Here is a 16720-nt window from a genome sequence, read left to right as displayed (position 1 = left end):
CAATTTACCCCCTTCACCCATTTCACCCACAGCTCATCCCCCTTCCCCTGTGATCACCACCAGTCTGTTCTCTGGATATGAGTTTCTGATTCATCCTTGATGGGTCCTGGTTATTGAGGGTGTGCCAAGACCCGCCCGTGTTCCAAAGGGAGTGATTTCGATAACATCTAGTTTCAGGCTGATTGGAAGCAAGATGGTCAGGCAGCAAATTTTAAGGTCTGCAAATATATATAGTCCTGTGGGACTGCAATCATAGACTCTGTTCATTCCCAGGATGGAGATCTGGAGGTGTCCCTTGGGCGACAGTTGCAAAAATCAGGGCTTCAGATGAGTGTATAAGCTCCTTTCTGGGAGGTATCAGCAAACTGTGGTGAGGCCAAGTGAAGGTTCAAAGACGGTGTCTCCTTGCCCGTGCTCCCTGAGAGCAGCTCTGTGGCCCCTACATGTGTGGTGGACCTGAGCTTGTCCCTCAGGCTGAAGCTCTAGGACAGGTAGATGGGCCTTTCTCACAGGCAGATGGGGGTGTCTTTCAGCCTATTATGCAGTGTGCTGAGGGTGGTAGCCTGACTATCTGTCTTTTTTTTTTTTTTCTCAGACGGTACACCAAAACTCAATAAGTGGTAGTTTCTTATTTTTTCTTTTTAATTTTATTTATTTATTTGACACACAGAGGGAGAGAGCACAAGCAGGGGGAGTGGCAGGCTGAGGCAGAGGGAGAAGCCGGCCCGATGCAGGACTCGATCCCAGGACCCTGGGATCATGACCTGAGCTGAAGGCAGACGTCCAACCAACCGACTGAGCCACCCAAGTGCCCTAAGTGGTAGTTTCTTAAGGTTAATTAAAACATGAACTTTCTGTAGTTTGTTATATTAAAATCCACTGGTCTGTTTTGCACTTTAGGAAAAAACATTGGAGTATAAATGACAATGTCATACTAGTTTTGGGTGTACAACAGTGATTTGACAATTTTATACATTACTCCATGCTCACCACGCTAAGAGTAGTCACCGTCTGTCACCACACAGCATTATTACAATCTTATTGACTATATTCCCTATGTTGTCCTTTTCATCTCTCTGACTTCAGTATTTTATAATTGGAAGTTTGTACCTCTTCATCCCCTTCACCAATAATTTCACCCATCCCCTCATCCAACTCCCCTCTGGCGACCACCAGTTTGTTCTCTGTACTGAGCCTGGCTTTTGTTTCTTTTCTTGTTTGTTTTGTTTTTTAGATTCCACATATAAGTGAAATCGTATGGTATTTGTCTTTCTCTGCCAGACTATCTTTCTGATTGTTTTAGTCTCGCATCTACAAACACAAACCCCTCTGACCACCAAGGCAACTAAGGGATATCCCCTGTGTGGACTGCGCTCACCCACCCACTTTAGCAAGGCTGTGTCCCCATTGTGGCTGTCTCTGCTAGCAAGGTAGAGGGAGACTACAACAATGGTGCTCACCAGAACCTCCGTCCCCAGAAAGTTCCAACTTTCACTGCTTCTTCAACAGATGCTTTAAAATTAGCAAATGAATTTCCTTCACATATAATCCCATCACTTCTCGAACTGCTGCCTTTGGACCCCACTGGTCCTGGGACAAGTGAGTCTACATGCAACCCCCTCAAAAGGGTATCTCAGATCTCCACAGCCCTCAGGTCCCCGGGACGTAAACCATATTGGTTTCCAAAGCTTGGCATTTGCGGGGCCTCATTGCTCTGTTACAGGTCCCAAGGGTTGAGTTGCTCAATAGCATAAACCCCACTTCTTAGGGAGAGGCTCTGGATCCGTGAGATCTCTCCCTATTATATGGGGGTTTTGGTGGCGGGTTTTTTGATGAGACTGTTTCTGCTTCTCCTACAGTCTAGATGTGGCCCTTTATCCCTTGTTGTGGAAGCTGCTGTTTTGTAAAAAAAAAAAATTTTTCAGTGGGAATTATTCTGTATGTGGCTGTGGATTTGGTGTGTCTGTGGGAGAGCTAAATTCAGTATCTCCATTGCCACCATCTTGGACAGCTTTTGTCCACGTTTTTGATGGTAGAAATTAACATTCTTGGGGCGCCTGGGTGGCTCCATCGGTTAAGCAACTGCCTCCAGCTCAGGTCATGATCCCTGGGTCCTGGGATCGAGTCCCACATCGGGCTCCCTGCTCAGCGGGGAGTCTGCTTCTCCCTCTGCCTCTGCCTGCCACTCCCCCTGCTTGTCCTCTCTCCCTCTCTCAAATAAACAAATAAAATCTTAAAAAAAAGAAATCAACATTCTCTTCAGAATATTATTTTGGAATAATATAAATAAAACTAATGAGTTTTTAAGACCAGCTTTTTTAAACATCTAATTTATAAAAATGAATTCCATAGGAGACGTTCTTGTTAACTACTGACTGAGAAGTAAAAGCTAATTTTTCTCTTTTACATATATTATTTGTGTAAATGTATCTTTATACATAGTTGCACACTGTGAATTTGGTTTATTTGCATATTTCAGGTTCTCTCTGTAGTTTTACTTCTAAATAATTCTATACATAGCTAAATGAAAATGATTTTAATTAAAAATTGTCTGAAATAAAAAATTCCTTCTATATATATATATATGCATATATATATATATATAACACTACGGGGGAAATGAGCTTGGTGCAATCCAAGAACAGTGGTAGTTTCTTATTTATATATATATATATATATATATATATATATATATATATACACACACACACACATATATATATATATATATCACATAGACACAGCAGATTCCTAGGTGACCTAACAATAAAAGCCATTGCTGTGTAAATACCCTTCACACAGTTAACAGACGGTATATTATATGTATAGCAGGGATCAAACCAAAGGGAAATTGTCAGGCAGCAGGATATGAAAGGAGAAGCTTCCATTGCTATTATTTCAAGGCTGATTTCTCATTTTCCAGTTAAATGTTTCAAAAGCTCACTTCATGCTTCTTCTTGAGATTTCCAGGGGTTGGGGAAGATGTAGTATATAGAAGCTTAGAACTGTTTTCTGTTTTGCAAGGGTGCGAGCATTTGGATACACCCATGGGGAAATTATTTGAATGGATCCCATGACTTTAAATACCATCTATATACTGTTGACACCCAAATTTATATCTCCTCCTTGGATGTCTCCCCTGAACGCCAGACTCATATATCAAACTACCTAGCAGACATCTCCATTCAGGAGTCCACATTTCAAATGTAACAAATTAAAAAACAAGCTCGCAATTTTCTCTTCCAAACCTGTTCTTTCTTCAATCTTTTCCATTATAGTTAACAGAAATCCATCTTTCCAATTAATCAACCCAAAAGCCTTGAGTCATCCTTGACTTCTCTTTCTCTCACACTCTACATCTGTTCTGTGATGAAATCCTTTTATCTTTGATTGCAGATATACCTAGGATACAACCAGTCTCCACCAGCTCGGGCACCACCATCCTGGTCCAAACCACCCGCGTCTCTTTGTGGATTGCACTTGTCTCCTGATTGGTTTCCCTCTTTTATTCCTCTCTCCCACCCCCTCCACCCCACCGACCAGAACCATCAGCCAGATTGATTCCCTTTGAGCGTAAGTAAGATCATACTGCTCCTCTGCTTGAAAGCCTCCACTAGCCCTTCTTACACAGAGTAAAGCCAAGTTCTTACATTGGTGTAGGATGCTCATAGACCCACCGCCATTGTGCCTCTGACCTCATTTCCCACTCCTCTGCCTTCCTGCCCCCAGGCCAGCCGTATCTCCTCTTGTTCTTGGATTGCACCAAGCTCATTTCCCCTTTAGTGGTCTTCCCCCGGATAGCACAGGACTCACCTTCTCATCTTCTTCAAGACTTGGCTCAAATGTTACCATCTTAGAAATGCCCTCCTCCCTATTCCTCTCTCTGCTTTACTTTTCTCTATAGCACTTACCATGAACTAATATAACTTAACTGTTTATTTTGCTTACTGTCTCCCACCACTAGAATGTAAGCTACCTGAGTGCAGAAGTTTTGTCTGCTCGCTACTCTATCCCCAGGACTTAACAGTGCCTGGAATAGAGTAGTACTCAATAAATAATTATTAAATGAATTAAACAATTCCTTAAGCAAGGGTAAAGCTGAGACCTGATAATTTCTATGGCTTATAGACTCTTTTGAATATATATTTTTTAATTTCTATTTTAATGTACATAAAGTAAACTTTAGTCTTTTTGGTGGGCAGTTTTATGCACTTGGCAAATGCATATAGTGGTGTAACTCCCACCTCAAACAGGATACAGAATAATTACAGTATCCCTCAAAAAAAAAAAAATCCTCATGCTTCAAATATTGTCCCGATCTTTAATGCCTGGCAACCACTGATCTGTTCTCTATTCGGCAGTTTTGTCTTTTCCAAAATGTTATACAGATGCAACCATCCTGCATGTAATGTTTTAGATCTGCCTTCTTTCTCTTAGCATAATGCATTTGAGTTTTACCCGTGCCGTTGTGTATATTAATTGTTCTGTTTTATTGCTGAATACTATTTCATTTTATGGATATGCTAGTTTGAATTTTATGTATTTCCAGGAGACCATGAATAAAAGGAATATGCCATCATGTTGTGGATCAAAAAACCAAATTTCTGAAATACATTGACTTTGTAGGGATTATAGAACTAAATTTAGTTGTTTGTTTTCAAACTAAGTATGGGAAAAGACCTGAAGAAAATATACCCCAAAGTATAATTGGTGATATTGTCTTTGGGAGTAACTTTTTTTTCTATTTTTATTTATCTACTTTTTTTTATAAGCGACACATATCATTTCTATAATAAAAAACTTTATTTTGAAAAAGATGATACATTGATATAGATATTAAAATATCCAGGGGATATCATTTGGAGGAAAGAAAATACACTTTATTTCCTTTCGATTTAAGTGGCATCAAAAAGACTTAGTCGGCTACACTTTCATGGAGGAATGCGAAAAAATTGGGTTCAACAAAAAGTTTATTTAACTCAAAGGAGGAAAATAAATGCTAATTTTAAGATGATACTTTACAATTTCTTTTAGTAACAGTTTATACCTGCAGTCAAGAAGGCTTCTGCTTCTTTAAATAGTGAGGGTCTCCAAACAGTTTACGAAGTAATAGATCATATATAAGTAGGTTGTTTGCTCTTGGTACAGATGCCATCATTACTAACTAGTTTCAGGCTCTTTGAGAGCTAAATAATTCCGTAATGCATCATTGAACATTTAGTTGCTTCATAGCAGATGGTTTCAGGGGTCCATCTGCTCACAGCAATGTTTTCAACAAGCCCCCTTCACCTTCACCAAAAGGTTCGGAAACATTAGAATATTCATTCTCCACTACAGGTGTGTTTTCTTGGCTCCCCTATATTAAGGAGAGGGACTACTGTCTTTTCTTTTTTCCAGAAAGGAGATACTGGCCTGTGTAAGTCTAAGAGAACTCACTGTGAGTGTCAGGGAAGCAAGTGAAAGGAGTATCTTGATTTAAAGAACTTGTAAAGTCACTTAAGTTACCATGTACGTGCGTGCTTGTGTGCGTGTGTGCGAGAAGTGGTTGCTTTCCTGGGCTACGTTAAAAATGAGATATTATGCAGTCAACTTGTTCTGTTACTCCTGCCCCTAATACGTGCAGGAGCATTGTCAGCTCCTTTAGGGTTTGCTGGGGAAAAGAATGCATTCTCTCTGCCTTTGAGGCCATGGGCAAGGCCCTCAGGCAAGGTCAGAATGAGCACATGAAATACACGAAGCAGCTCCAGCTAAAACCACATGGATAAGAGCAAACGGAATATCCTATCTGAATGCTGAGGAGATCCAGGGGCAAGTGTTACGGGGACACAGCTAGTTCTACTCCAGAAATCCCCAATGCCCCATTACCTATGTGATCTCTGAAATTCGCAGTCAGACTGCTGGAGAAACAGAATGGTGACGTGCAATGAATAAGACATGTGCAGTAGCTCTCTCCAAATATGTAGAATTTTCTTTTCCAAATGGGAAAATCATAAGGAAAGACAAAGTTGGTGACGAGGAAGCACAGAGCACTAGGTAGAGGACTTTCAAGAGACTACAAGAAACTAACAGTCTGTTTATTCGGATTGAGTCGACGGACACCCCCATCCCGAAGACACCGAACCCATTATTCAACACCGTGAACCATATAAATAGCCTTCAGGTGTTGAGTAATTAGAGAGACATCACTTTCTCACCAATTTGTCGGCAAGGGGAACAGTGAAGAGCTGGCTATTGCGGAAAACCGTGTACGTGGCAGCCACAGAGGAGCATTCAGACACGAGAGTGCTCTGTGTTTTGTGTTCAAGTGGTTGTATTTTAATTTGTCTTCCTAAAAGGAACAAATGGATTCAGATCCGGATATGAAAGAGAATTGCCGAAGCTTGCAGAGTCATATTTCAGAGAGCTGTTTGAAGGCAATTTAATCATCTATTATCGAATTTAAGACCAAACTATTAGAAAAAAATAAGAATCTTTGGCTTCCTGAGACGAATGGCATTTGCTCTATGCAGTTGTCACCGGTGATGGCCCTAGGCTTATATTAGTCCATTCATTTTTTAACAGGCATTTATTATGTACCTACTAGGTGCCCAGAATCAGACAAGGTTTACCAGAGAGACCCTATTTCCAACCTTCAGGATCTTCCTACTTTGTAAGCTAAAACTCTGTTGCTAAATGGGTTGTGTCAAAGGTGAATGATTTATTACTGGCCACAAGTCTGAAGGAGTGGGCCTCGTTGGAAGGCAGAGAGCACACATTCCTGATATTGCTATCAATGTCATCTTGATTATCCTGTCAAGAATATCCACTGAAATTGACTTTACCATCACTCCTACTTTTGCTGTGAAAGCAGAAAAACCACAGACATGTTTTGTGTGTCTGCGAAAGCTTTAGAATTCAGTTCATTTAATTCAGTGTTCCCTGTTAGGTACGAATTGCATACTCAAGCATGCTCAGCACTATTAGCTCTGTGAGGAGCCCAAATTAAGGAAAGGACTGGTTTCATGTCTTCAGATAGTTTGTAATCTAATTGGGAAAATAAGATAGACCCACCTGAAACTGTAAGAAACTCCTGCAGGAAACACTTCAGGTGCACCGTTGAGGATGAAGGCATTCTAATGAGAGAAAGGGGGAACACTGAGTGGGGTAAATCGGAAAGGCATGCAGGTTCTTGTGCCATCATGGACCCTGTCCGACATGTGACTTCTTTAGAGAAGAAAAGGGGAGACAAAGAGGCTTGGGTTCACTTTAAGGAAATTTGGATTGATTTCTTTAAATATGGAAGTAGTTGTAAGTCCGTATGTTTGGACAAAGGCACAGCCTGAGTGAACACACAGGGCTGGGAGTAAAAAGAGTGGAAAGAAGGAATAGTTGGGGGTTACCTCACTGAGGCTAAATGGCCGTGGTTGAAGTAGTAAGAAAGGAGCGTAGGACCCCTGAGCGTGGTTGGTCTGAAGTCGGGGGTGTGCCCAGGGAGGCTGAACTGTATCTGGCCCATATCCTACACAACCCGACAGAGCCCAGGTGAACCTACCACACCTGTCTGCGATGATCGAAAGTGGCTGAGACCTAGCTCTAGTCCGGTAGCGACCAGAGCACCAGAGGTCCTGGTGTTGAGTGCTCGTTACATGGTCTCATGGCTTAAGAGTCCCAACCAGTAAGGATCTGACATTATACATCAGAAAATAAGCTTGTTTCTAGAAGATACACATATTATTTCCAACTCAGAAGGAGAAAAATTACTTATTAGAAAGCATTTTTAAGAAAAGAGTCCTCAAAATGAACAGAAGATTCTCAGAGCCGGGAGGTCCTTGAATTTTTCAAATTTTTCAAATCAGATTTTTCAGATTTAATTCTTTCAAAAGGTTTGAATTTAATAAAACAAGTTATGATCAGAAGCAGCGTTAATTCCTCAGTGTGGATTTAGATACGCTCAAACTTTTATCCAGTGAGTTTAAGGGATACAGTGAAATTGTGTGATCTCAGAAAACTATATTTTAATTAACTTGAGGTTGTCCTATCTATCTACTTAGCTACCTATTACCTGTGGCTCTGGAGGGTTGGCAGGTTTGAAAGTCATGACAGGAAACAATGCTGAAGCAGTAATTTCAATTTTTTTTTTTTAAAGCAGCCTAGCCCTGTTTTCAAATGAAACCTTATGAAGGACCCCAGTATATGAAACGAGTAAAAGAGAAGCCACTTTTGCTGATGCAGAGCAGAGAGTACAACCCCCAAGGCCTCCCCTTAGTTCCCAGCCCCCAATCTTTCCAGAAATTCTAGTACCATCCAGTAAGCATTCTACATGGCTTCAAAGCTGATTGCCTAAATTTCTCACCTTCAATCAATGTCTTTGATATCCAGAACAAACACGGGATAGATGATGGTCATATTTGGGTATTTTCTCTTATTTCACCTCTACAGTAATGTGTTCAAATTTTCCCATATATAAGGCTACCGGTCATATGGGATTAGGGCTTGCCCTAATGACCTCATCATAACTTGACTACATGTGCAATGACCCTCTTTCCAAACAAGGTCACATTCACAGATACTGAGGGTTAAGACTTCAACATCTTTTGGGAGGACGTGACTCAGCCCATAAGAACAAGTCTTATTTTACTGCTGTCTGGTATGTGGATCACTGTCTGTGTTTCTTTATCTGCCTATGCAAGGTGAGAAAGGCAGGTATGCAGAATCCCATCTGGTGTGACTTCTAAGTTCCTGATTCAACAACAAATAGAGATCTACCTATGTAGTTAAACAGGGCAGTGGTCTTTAAAAATATCTCTAAGGAGAGTTACAATGGACCAGAAAGGAAGTTAATATTAGTGATCTAGTAAAAACAGACGAAATTTGCATTCCTTTCCAGGTGCTTCACTGCCTTGGATCTCTTGAATACTGAGAGAGGACTGCAGGTCAGACCAGGGGGGTACAATGACGCATCAGATAAAAGAAAGCCTCACGCAAGGGACAGACAGGTAAATAGATAATTAAGATGAAGTGTTTGAGTTTCATATAGAGTCACACTCTACCTGAGGAATACCAAGAAATTATGGAATCATGGCGTATTTATTGGGTACTTACTATGAGCATGATACCATGCTAGGTACTCTGAGGTAATAGAGAGAGGAATAATTTGTTGTGCTTGATTCAAGACACACACATGGACTTGTGAGGCAGAAATACCAATGGATATGAAATTTAAAAGGCCTGACTTCAAATCTTGATGTCATCATTGAATAATCAGGTCACCATGAGCAGTATTTAATATCTCTGAGACTCAGATCATTCTTCATTTGTAAAATGGGTATTGTCTTGCTTACTGCATATGATCGTGAGGATGATAGCCTACCTCAGTGCCTACCCAGGAGCCTGCTAGATTGCAGGGACTGGAAAGTGTTTTAGAACGCTTAACTGGGGAGATGAGACAAGTCCAGATTGAGAGATATGACTAGCAGGAGGAAGTGTGTGTTTGAATATACAGTGAGTGACCTTCATTTGCTATAGGAATTAGGGGAGGGAGATCATCACTAGGGCTTCGCTGATGAGTGGTAGCCAGTCAGAGGGTCTGGGTAGCCAGATAGTAAGAGAGAGAACATGAGGACAATGGTGCATATTTATCTAAAGCATCTATTTTACAGTGATGCCCCACAACACTTACTAGGTTGGCTAACAGTGAGTTATGAAACACTTATAGAAATGAGTCCTAAAATATGGAGATTTAAAATTCTTACCAAAAAGTTAGGCTATATAGTTCCATATAGAATTTTAGTTATTTGTCACAAAATGAAGCAAAGAGAGACCCTCGGAACCAAACTGAACTTGGTGTGTTGAAAATCTACCTTTTAGCCAACCCCAAATACGAGCATGTGTGAATTAATCACAATTGCAAAACAATCTAGCTTTAATTTTGTTAAATGTAAGGTTTCCTCAAACTAATGTCTCAAATAACCATGCAAATCTATATTTCGAAAGTTATAAACCAGTCATATGCTGATTACATTACTATTTCACGTGATGCCAAACCAGGATCCAGTTCCTAACCTGCAATTTTGCTACCAACAGTGAAGAGTTTCAGCTCCTCTCTTACACCTGGGATGCTCATCGAAGCACAGCACAAAACCTTCAGCCGAGGGAAAGGAAATGGGTCATTTGTTGTCTTGGCAAATCTGAGCGACTACACGTGGACAGCTGCTGATCTGGTTCAAGATGTTTCTGTTTCCAAAATGTGAACAAAGGAAATGTGAACTAGTATTGGCATTTCCGTTACAATTTGGATTAGGAGATACTGATCCACATCCTGTGTCCCTGTGAGCCTTGTGGCTTTGCGTGGCTCCCCATCCAGACACAAAGCCAAATTCATAGTTTCAAAAAATAGCCAGATAACTAACCCAACATGTACTTATTTAAGTTTCTCAGATAATTATCACATCTCTTTTTGATTGTGGTGGTGGTGGAGGTGATTTTTACGACATAGTCTGGTGATAACATAAGAAAAAGAAAATCATGGATAACGGGTTTTCACAGTTGCTGCAAACACCTACGTTGTTTCTGTTAAAACCACCCCTTCATTCTCAATTACTAATGCAGGCACAAACTGTGAGGACTTGATCTTAAAATCAGGCTCAGAGAACTCTTTGTAGATAGTTTTACTCGTGCTGTATATAAGGAGACCTAATTACATTTATGCTTCATTGATAATTTTGTAATTCTTTGGGATAAATTGACTGCAAATTTGAAGGTTATTAGTGAAAAAGAAATGTGCTCTTTAAATAAAAAAACATCACTGCCAATAAATGGCTGACCTACATTCACAAAATTACTAAATTACAGTGATTAAATCCGAGGCAATTTAAATATTTTGTTGCAATAGGAAATGACATTTCTTCCCATGTTTAGTTAGTGGTCCTCGCTGCTCATTTTAGCTTTGGGCTGTCTTTACCGCCTAAAATTTGCAGTGTTTTGTCTTAGAATAAGACACAGGAAGGATATGCACATCTGAATTAAAACAACACTTTCTTCATCTAAGACAAAGTTGGGATCGGCCAGATGTGTACGTTCCGAACTGTGGAAGCCAATTTTCTCACAGAGTCAAGAGGTGGCCGTGTTTGGGGTTTGGGATATTTTATTTGGGCAAGTGGAGTCACGTGGTTTCTACAGTTAAGGTGTGGGTCACTCCATAAGCTCTTTCAGAGGCACGGTAAAATGCACCTGCCTCTGGACCCTGAAGTCGGATTGAATCTCACAAAACCTTCTCCCTTGTCCCTGTTCCATTTCATTTATACAGTGAATGTCCAACAAGCTCTGACTGGTGCCGCTTTCCTTCTTAACATCCCCAGTCTCCCGACATTAGTTCAGATGCAATCAGAGTCCTTTATTTTTCAGCCTGCCGTGGCCCTGGAGCCGGACCAGCTGGAGAGGGTGACACGGCTGAGAAGCCTGCTAATCTCAATGGCCCTTGGGTCTTTCCTCTAAAAGACACAGCAAGCAAACATGCCAAGTGCTATATATAAAAAGGTGGGATGTCATTGCTGCGGAAAAGGACTCATGGTGGTGTGTGTCCACTGCCACGATTTTGAATCACGTACAACTTGGAAAAGCACCAGTGGCAAGAACATTTGCCACTCTGAATCACGGTTCCCCTTTTTACAGTACCAAGGGGGAGGGGCTAATAAAGATTTTAATTCTTCTCTGCAAATGCATGCAGACAGAGGTCTAGGTTGGAACAATACAAAGTGTATCATCTTAATTATTGTCTAGCTGCAGAGACAGGCAAGTTTGGGACCAGGAAAAAGTCACTTTGGAGAGGCCTGAGAACCAGCCCTTCCCAAAAACTGGAACAAAAATGATTTGTCTCCTTTATGATAAATGCAATCCTTAGTGAGGTGAGGTAAATAGAAATCCTGTAATGGATATGATAAAGCCGAATGTGCTCTGAAAAATCTCTGAATGCCACTGATCTTCACAAGTGTCATCTCTCACTTTTTTGAAACAATCATTTCTCTGAAAGTAGGCAACTTTCATTGTAAAAAGCATGAAAAAGAATAGCTATGTTCTTAAATATTAACTGAATAACTTTTGTAGTAGTTACAATTATTCTAGAAGGTGTACCAAATCTTGTTTCAAATGTATCAAAAAATAGATGAATTCTGATGTCTTCATCAAATAAAGCATGTAAATATTTTAGTGAAGAACGCTGTCACTGTCTTTCTACAAATCACTTGTAATAAAATGGATTTTCATCTACACGGCATCTATTGTACCAAAAGAAGTATAAGTTGCTCTATTTTTGCCTTCCTAATATATTCACGAATTCTCAAAAATGAATTATTTTAAAAGAATTTAAAATAAAAATATCATGGTTCATGAGGATCATAACTTTAGAATAAACTTTAAAGGTAATATTAGCTTTATAAGTATTACCTTTTTAATAATCTCATAAAAATATGAACAAAAAAGAAATTGGGAAGATACAAATTGCTTTGTGTTTTTAATCATTCTAAATTAAAAATAAAATTCTTTTCTTGGAAAATTATATGATCATACCCAGAATTTTGACTATATTGACAAGAAACGCATATTAAATTTTATCTTTACTATAGCCGGTTGAAATTTCTTATTATTGTCTTATGATAAATTATTATTTGTACTAATCAAAGGCAACACTACAGGACTGAATTAACAACCTCACAAAACCATTTCCTTTTTAACTGGTAATGACATAATTTCGATTTTAATAAGATTTGAAAAATATTTTGTAATGATTCTTACTGTGCCTCTGTATTCATGTATACAGAGTGGAATTTCTAAAGAGAAGATGACTAAAACCTTAATTAAACCATTTCAATTACTTAAAATACACAGTATATTATTAGCTTTAAGAAAGAAAAGCCCAAGATTACATAAGATTTCAAACACTAAAATGATTTTGATGTTCCTTTACTCTTGAATAAAGGCATTTTAAAGTTTAAGATCTTCGAGGGAGTAAAAAAAAAAACATGATTTATTGTCGAGACACAGATGCTGGAAGCCCTGTGGGGGGCGGCAGAGGGAGCTGTTGAGAACTCGAGGGAGCTCTGTTTTTATTTCTTTTTATTACTTGTGAAATGCTGTCCACCTTTAGTAGCTGACGCTCCAGGTCTTAAAGAGTTTGGCCCAACAGCATTTGAAACCCTATAACCTCAATTTTTAAGTGGTGAGCCTCTGCGGCCTAGTCGGGCTGTAACATTATTTCCCCTGCCTTCCGAGTTAAGAAAATTACTTTTAGCAGGTCATAGTGAAGGCAGGATTATTATATAATTGGAAGACGCATGTTCCATTTTTCAGGAACCAGACAGTATTATCGGGGCGTGGGTTTTCCTTGCTACTAAGTGCCCTCTGTTCCTTGTGGATAAAGGCAAGACTTCTCAGCACCCATTTCGCCTCCAATTTAATGAAGTTGTTAAAGTAGCAAGACTGACAGGTTAATTATCCTTTATAAAAGGGGGACAAATTGAACTGTGTCTTTCCATCATTTTTTGATATATCTAGAAGCTCCGAGGTGCCCAGATGCGGCTCTGGTGAATAGAACAGCTAATCCACTCTGCAATTCTTTGCTGACCCCGCTCTCCCCACCGGGGCCTCGCTATATTGCAGTTGGTTTTGTTTCACATTCAACAGATCCCACTTTATTATAAATTCAGAAGGATTTTTTTTTTCTTCTTCTCTCCATATGTTGGCTGACAGCTCCCCAGAAATAACTGATGGCTAAATTTAAACTCTGATGAAAATTAACCCAAGTGTTAAATGCAAACAGGAGCTGCTTGGAAGAGAAAAGAGTTATCATGGTAGATGCCAAACAGTGGAAAATGTGTGTAAATTAATGGAGCCTCGCTGGTGACAAGCCGTCAGGCAGTTTGATGGCTCTTGCTAGTACTTTAGTCCCACTGAAGTTGGCCAGAGGGCAGCATGGACAAGTCCTGCTTTTCAAAAAGACCGCGGGAAGCTTGACAGTAACGCTAACTAGATCATCGGAAGTTCATGGTCAAATAAGAGATTTTTTTTTTTTTTTTCTGCAAAGCTTTGCACTAAACAGAGTTTGCAGACCGGAGAGCCATGAATGAGATATCAAACTGCAAGTGCAGCAAAATGATCTAAAGAAGAGAAGGAAACCAGTGCGGAATGATTTAAGAAAACAAACGGACAAATTTGCCACTGATTTCAAAGTTAATGTTGAGACATTGTTTGGTTAAAAATAATAAGCATTTGACTTGAACCATTTTCTACTTAGAGAGTCAGGCTTTGCTTACTCTAAGCATTGTCATGGAAGCTATGTTTGTATTTCTCAATTTCTCAGATTAAAATATGTCATTTGAGTGCAGTGCATTGAAAGGGAAAGGAAATATAATCCACTATAACTGTTTTGCATTGTGATGTATATGCGACATTCATAACAGTCAGATCAACCAGTGATCCATTTTTCTCCATGAATAAAGCAGTATTTTGCTTCTCTAAATATGTAACATTAATCATGTACTATTACAGCTTAATATTAGCAGGATATGACGGATAGATCATCAAATCATGAAGCAGAAAATCTGCTTTCAGTCCCATGACCTTGAACGAATGAGTCTCAGTTTGCTCATTTGTAAAATGGGCATAATAGTACTAAGATCAAAGGGGATGCCGAAAATGAAAGCTAACCTTTTGCTGAAGGAGTGAAAGGAAACTCGCATCAAGCAAAGCCAGCCTTCTGGACACCAGAGTGGGATCCTGAGCATGAGACAGTGGAAAGAGCAGGAGAGTAAGAGTCAGAACAGTAGAGTCAAGTCTAGGCTCTCTTGCTGACAGGCTACATGTCCTTAGTCCATAGCAAAAAGGATGTCTATCTCCCTCCTAAATAACGGGAGCACTGAGTGCAATAATGCACATAAAGTGCCTTCTTTGGAAATTGTAACGTTCTATCCAGCCCTTAGTTCTTATCATGTTGCCCCTCCTCCCTTCACCTGTCTGAACCTGCCCATCAAATGAGGGTAGACCTAAGAGCCTCCCTTTCTTTCCTCCCAGCCCCCCAAGCTCCTTCGTTCGGTGTGCTTTTTCTTCAGTGGGGCTCAGCAACCCGCGGGATAGAAATAGAGAATTAAGAAGATTGAGGTGTTACAGGGTCAACACATCAGAAAGACAATGAAATGTGGTAAGCACAAACTTGAGTCCCCAAAGCTGGTAGGTGACAAGGTACGTATTTTTTTCTAGAACAAAGTTCAGTTGGTATCTTGAGCCCCCTATTCCTTTTTCAGGGCTAGAAACTTATCTGATAATTCCAGGTAAACTCAGGCAAATTGGCTCATTTATCAGTCATTTTTTACACAAATTCAGACAAGTTCAAGGGCTTTTTTTTTGTCCTCCTTTCTCCTGCTCCTGGGGCTTTCAGTGTCACTGCGGCCCTCCAGTGGAAGTGAGGTGTCTGACCAACAGTGGGGGTCTTCAGCCCAATGCTGTCCTACACTGAGATGTAACTCTTCCCAATTGTTTATCTTTTTTTTAAAGACTTTATTTTCTAGAGCTGTCTTTTTTTTTGGAGATTTTATTTATTTATTTGAGATAGACCGAGAGTGAGCGAGGGCATGAGCAGGGAGGAGGGGCAGAGGGAGAAGCAGGTTCCCCGCTGAGCAGGAAGCAGGACATGGGGCTCCATCCCAGGACCCTGGGATCATGACCTGAGCCGAAGGCCGGCACTTAGCCAACTGAGCCACCCAGGCGCCCCTTTTTAGAGCAGTCTTAAATCACAGCAATATTAAGGGGAAGGTATAGAGATTTCCCATAAACTCCCTGCATAACCATAACAACACCCCTTACCAGCGTGGCCCATTTGTTACAACTGATGAACCTACACTGGCACATCATAATCATCCAAAGTCCACAGTTTACATTACAGTTCACTCTTGGTATTGTACATTCTGTGGATGTGGACAAATATCTAATGACATTTCCCCATCCTTATGATATTGTAATGAGTATTTTCGCTGCCCTTAAAAATGCCCCATGCTCCACCCAGTCCTCTCCCTTGACCCTCTCTGGTTTTCTGCTGTATTATCTCCACGTGGCTTCTCTTTAGAGATAATAGCTGATTTCCACTGGCTGGCCTAGGCTGTTTCCTCCTGCTCAGCTTCTCCTCACACTGGTTGCAAATGTCCCTGGGCATCTACCCGCCAGCAAAACTAACTTTCACAGCTCCCTCTGGGGCTGCTAGGGACATAGGGAATTTAACTGTTCTTTTTCTGTTCACTGTTCTTTTTGCTAATCAGGGGCTACGGGAGACTCCCTCTCTCTGCCTCCTCCCACCTCCACCCCCCCACCCCGCCCCCAGTAACCCTTCAGCCATTACCATTTTGCCCCTAGACTATTCTGGTTGCAGGGCACCTATGAAAGGTTCACTCCCTCCCAGAGTACCTAACCTGTGCTCTCAGATGCCCAAATACCTGAAGCAAGAGGATTATTACCCTTAACTCTCTGAAGACACACCCACATTTCATTTCTCTCCTTCCCCATCCTCCTTCTCTCTTCTCTCCAGTTGGAATTTTCTTTTCCCTTGGGGGTCAGTAAGAAAAAATAGATTCTAAATCATCACATATCTTTTCCAGTCTTTCTTACCTGCTATCTGGATTTTTTGAACCAAAAAGATTGGAATGTGATGTTTTCATCCATGACATCTCTATAATGCCATGGTTGACTACCTGTCTAGCTG

The sequence above is a fragment of the Halichoerus grypus genome, chromosome 7 (genome assembly GCF_964656455.1).
Source record: "Halichoerus grypus chromosome 7, mHalGry1.hap1.1, whole genome shotgun sequence".
NCBI lineage: Eukaryota > Metazoa > Chordata > Mammalia > Carnivora > Phocidae > Halichoerus > Halichoerus grypus.
Note: the sequence above shows the minus strand (reverse complement) of the source record.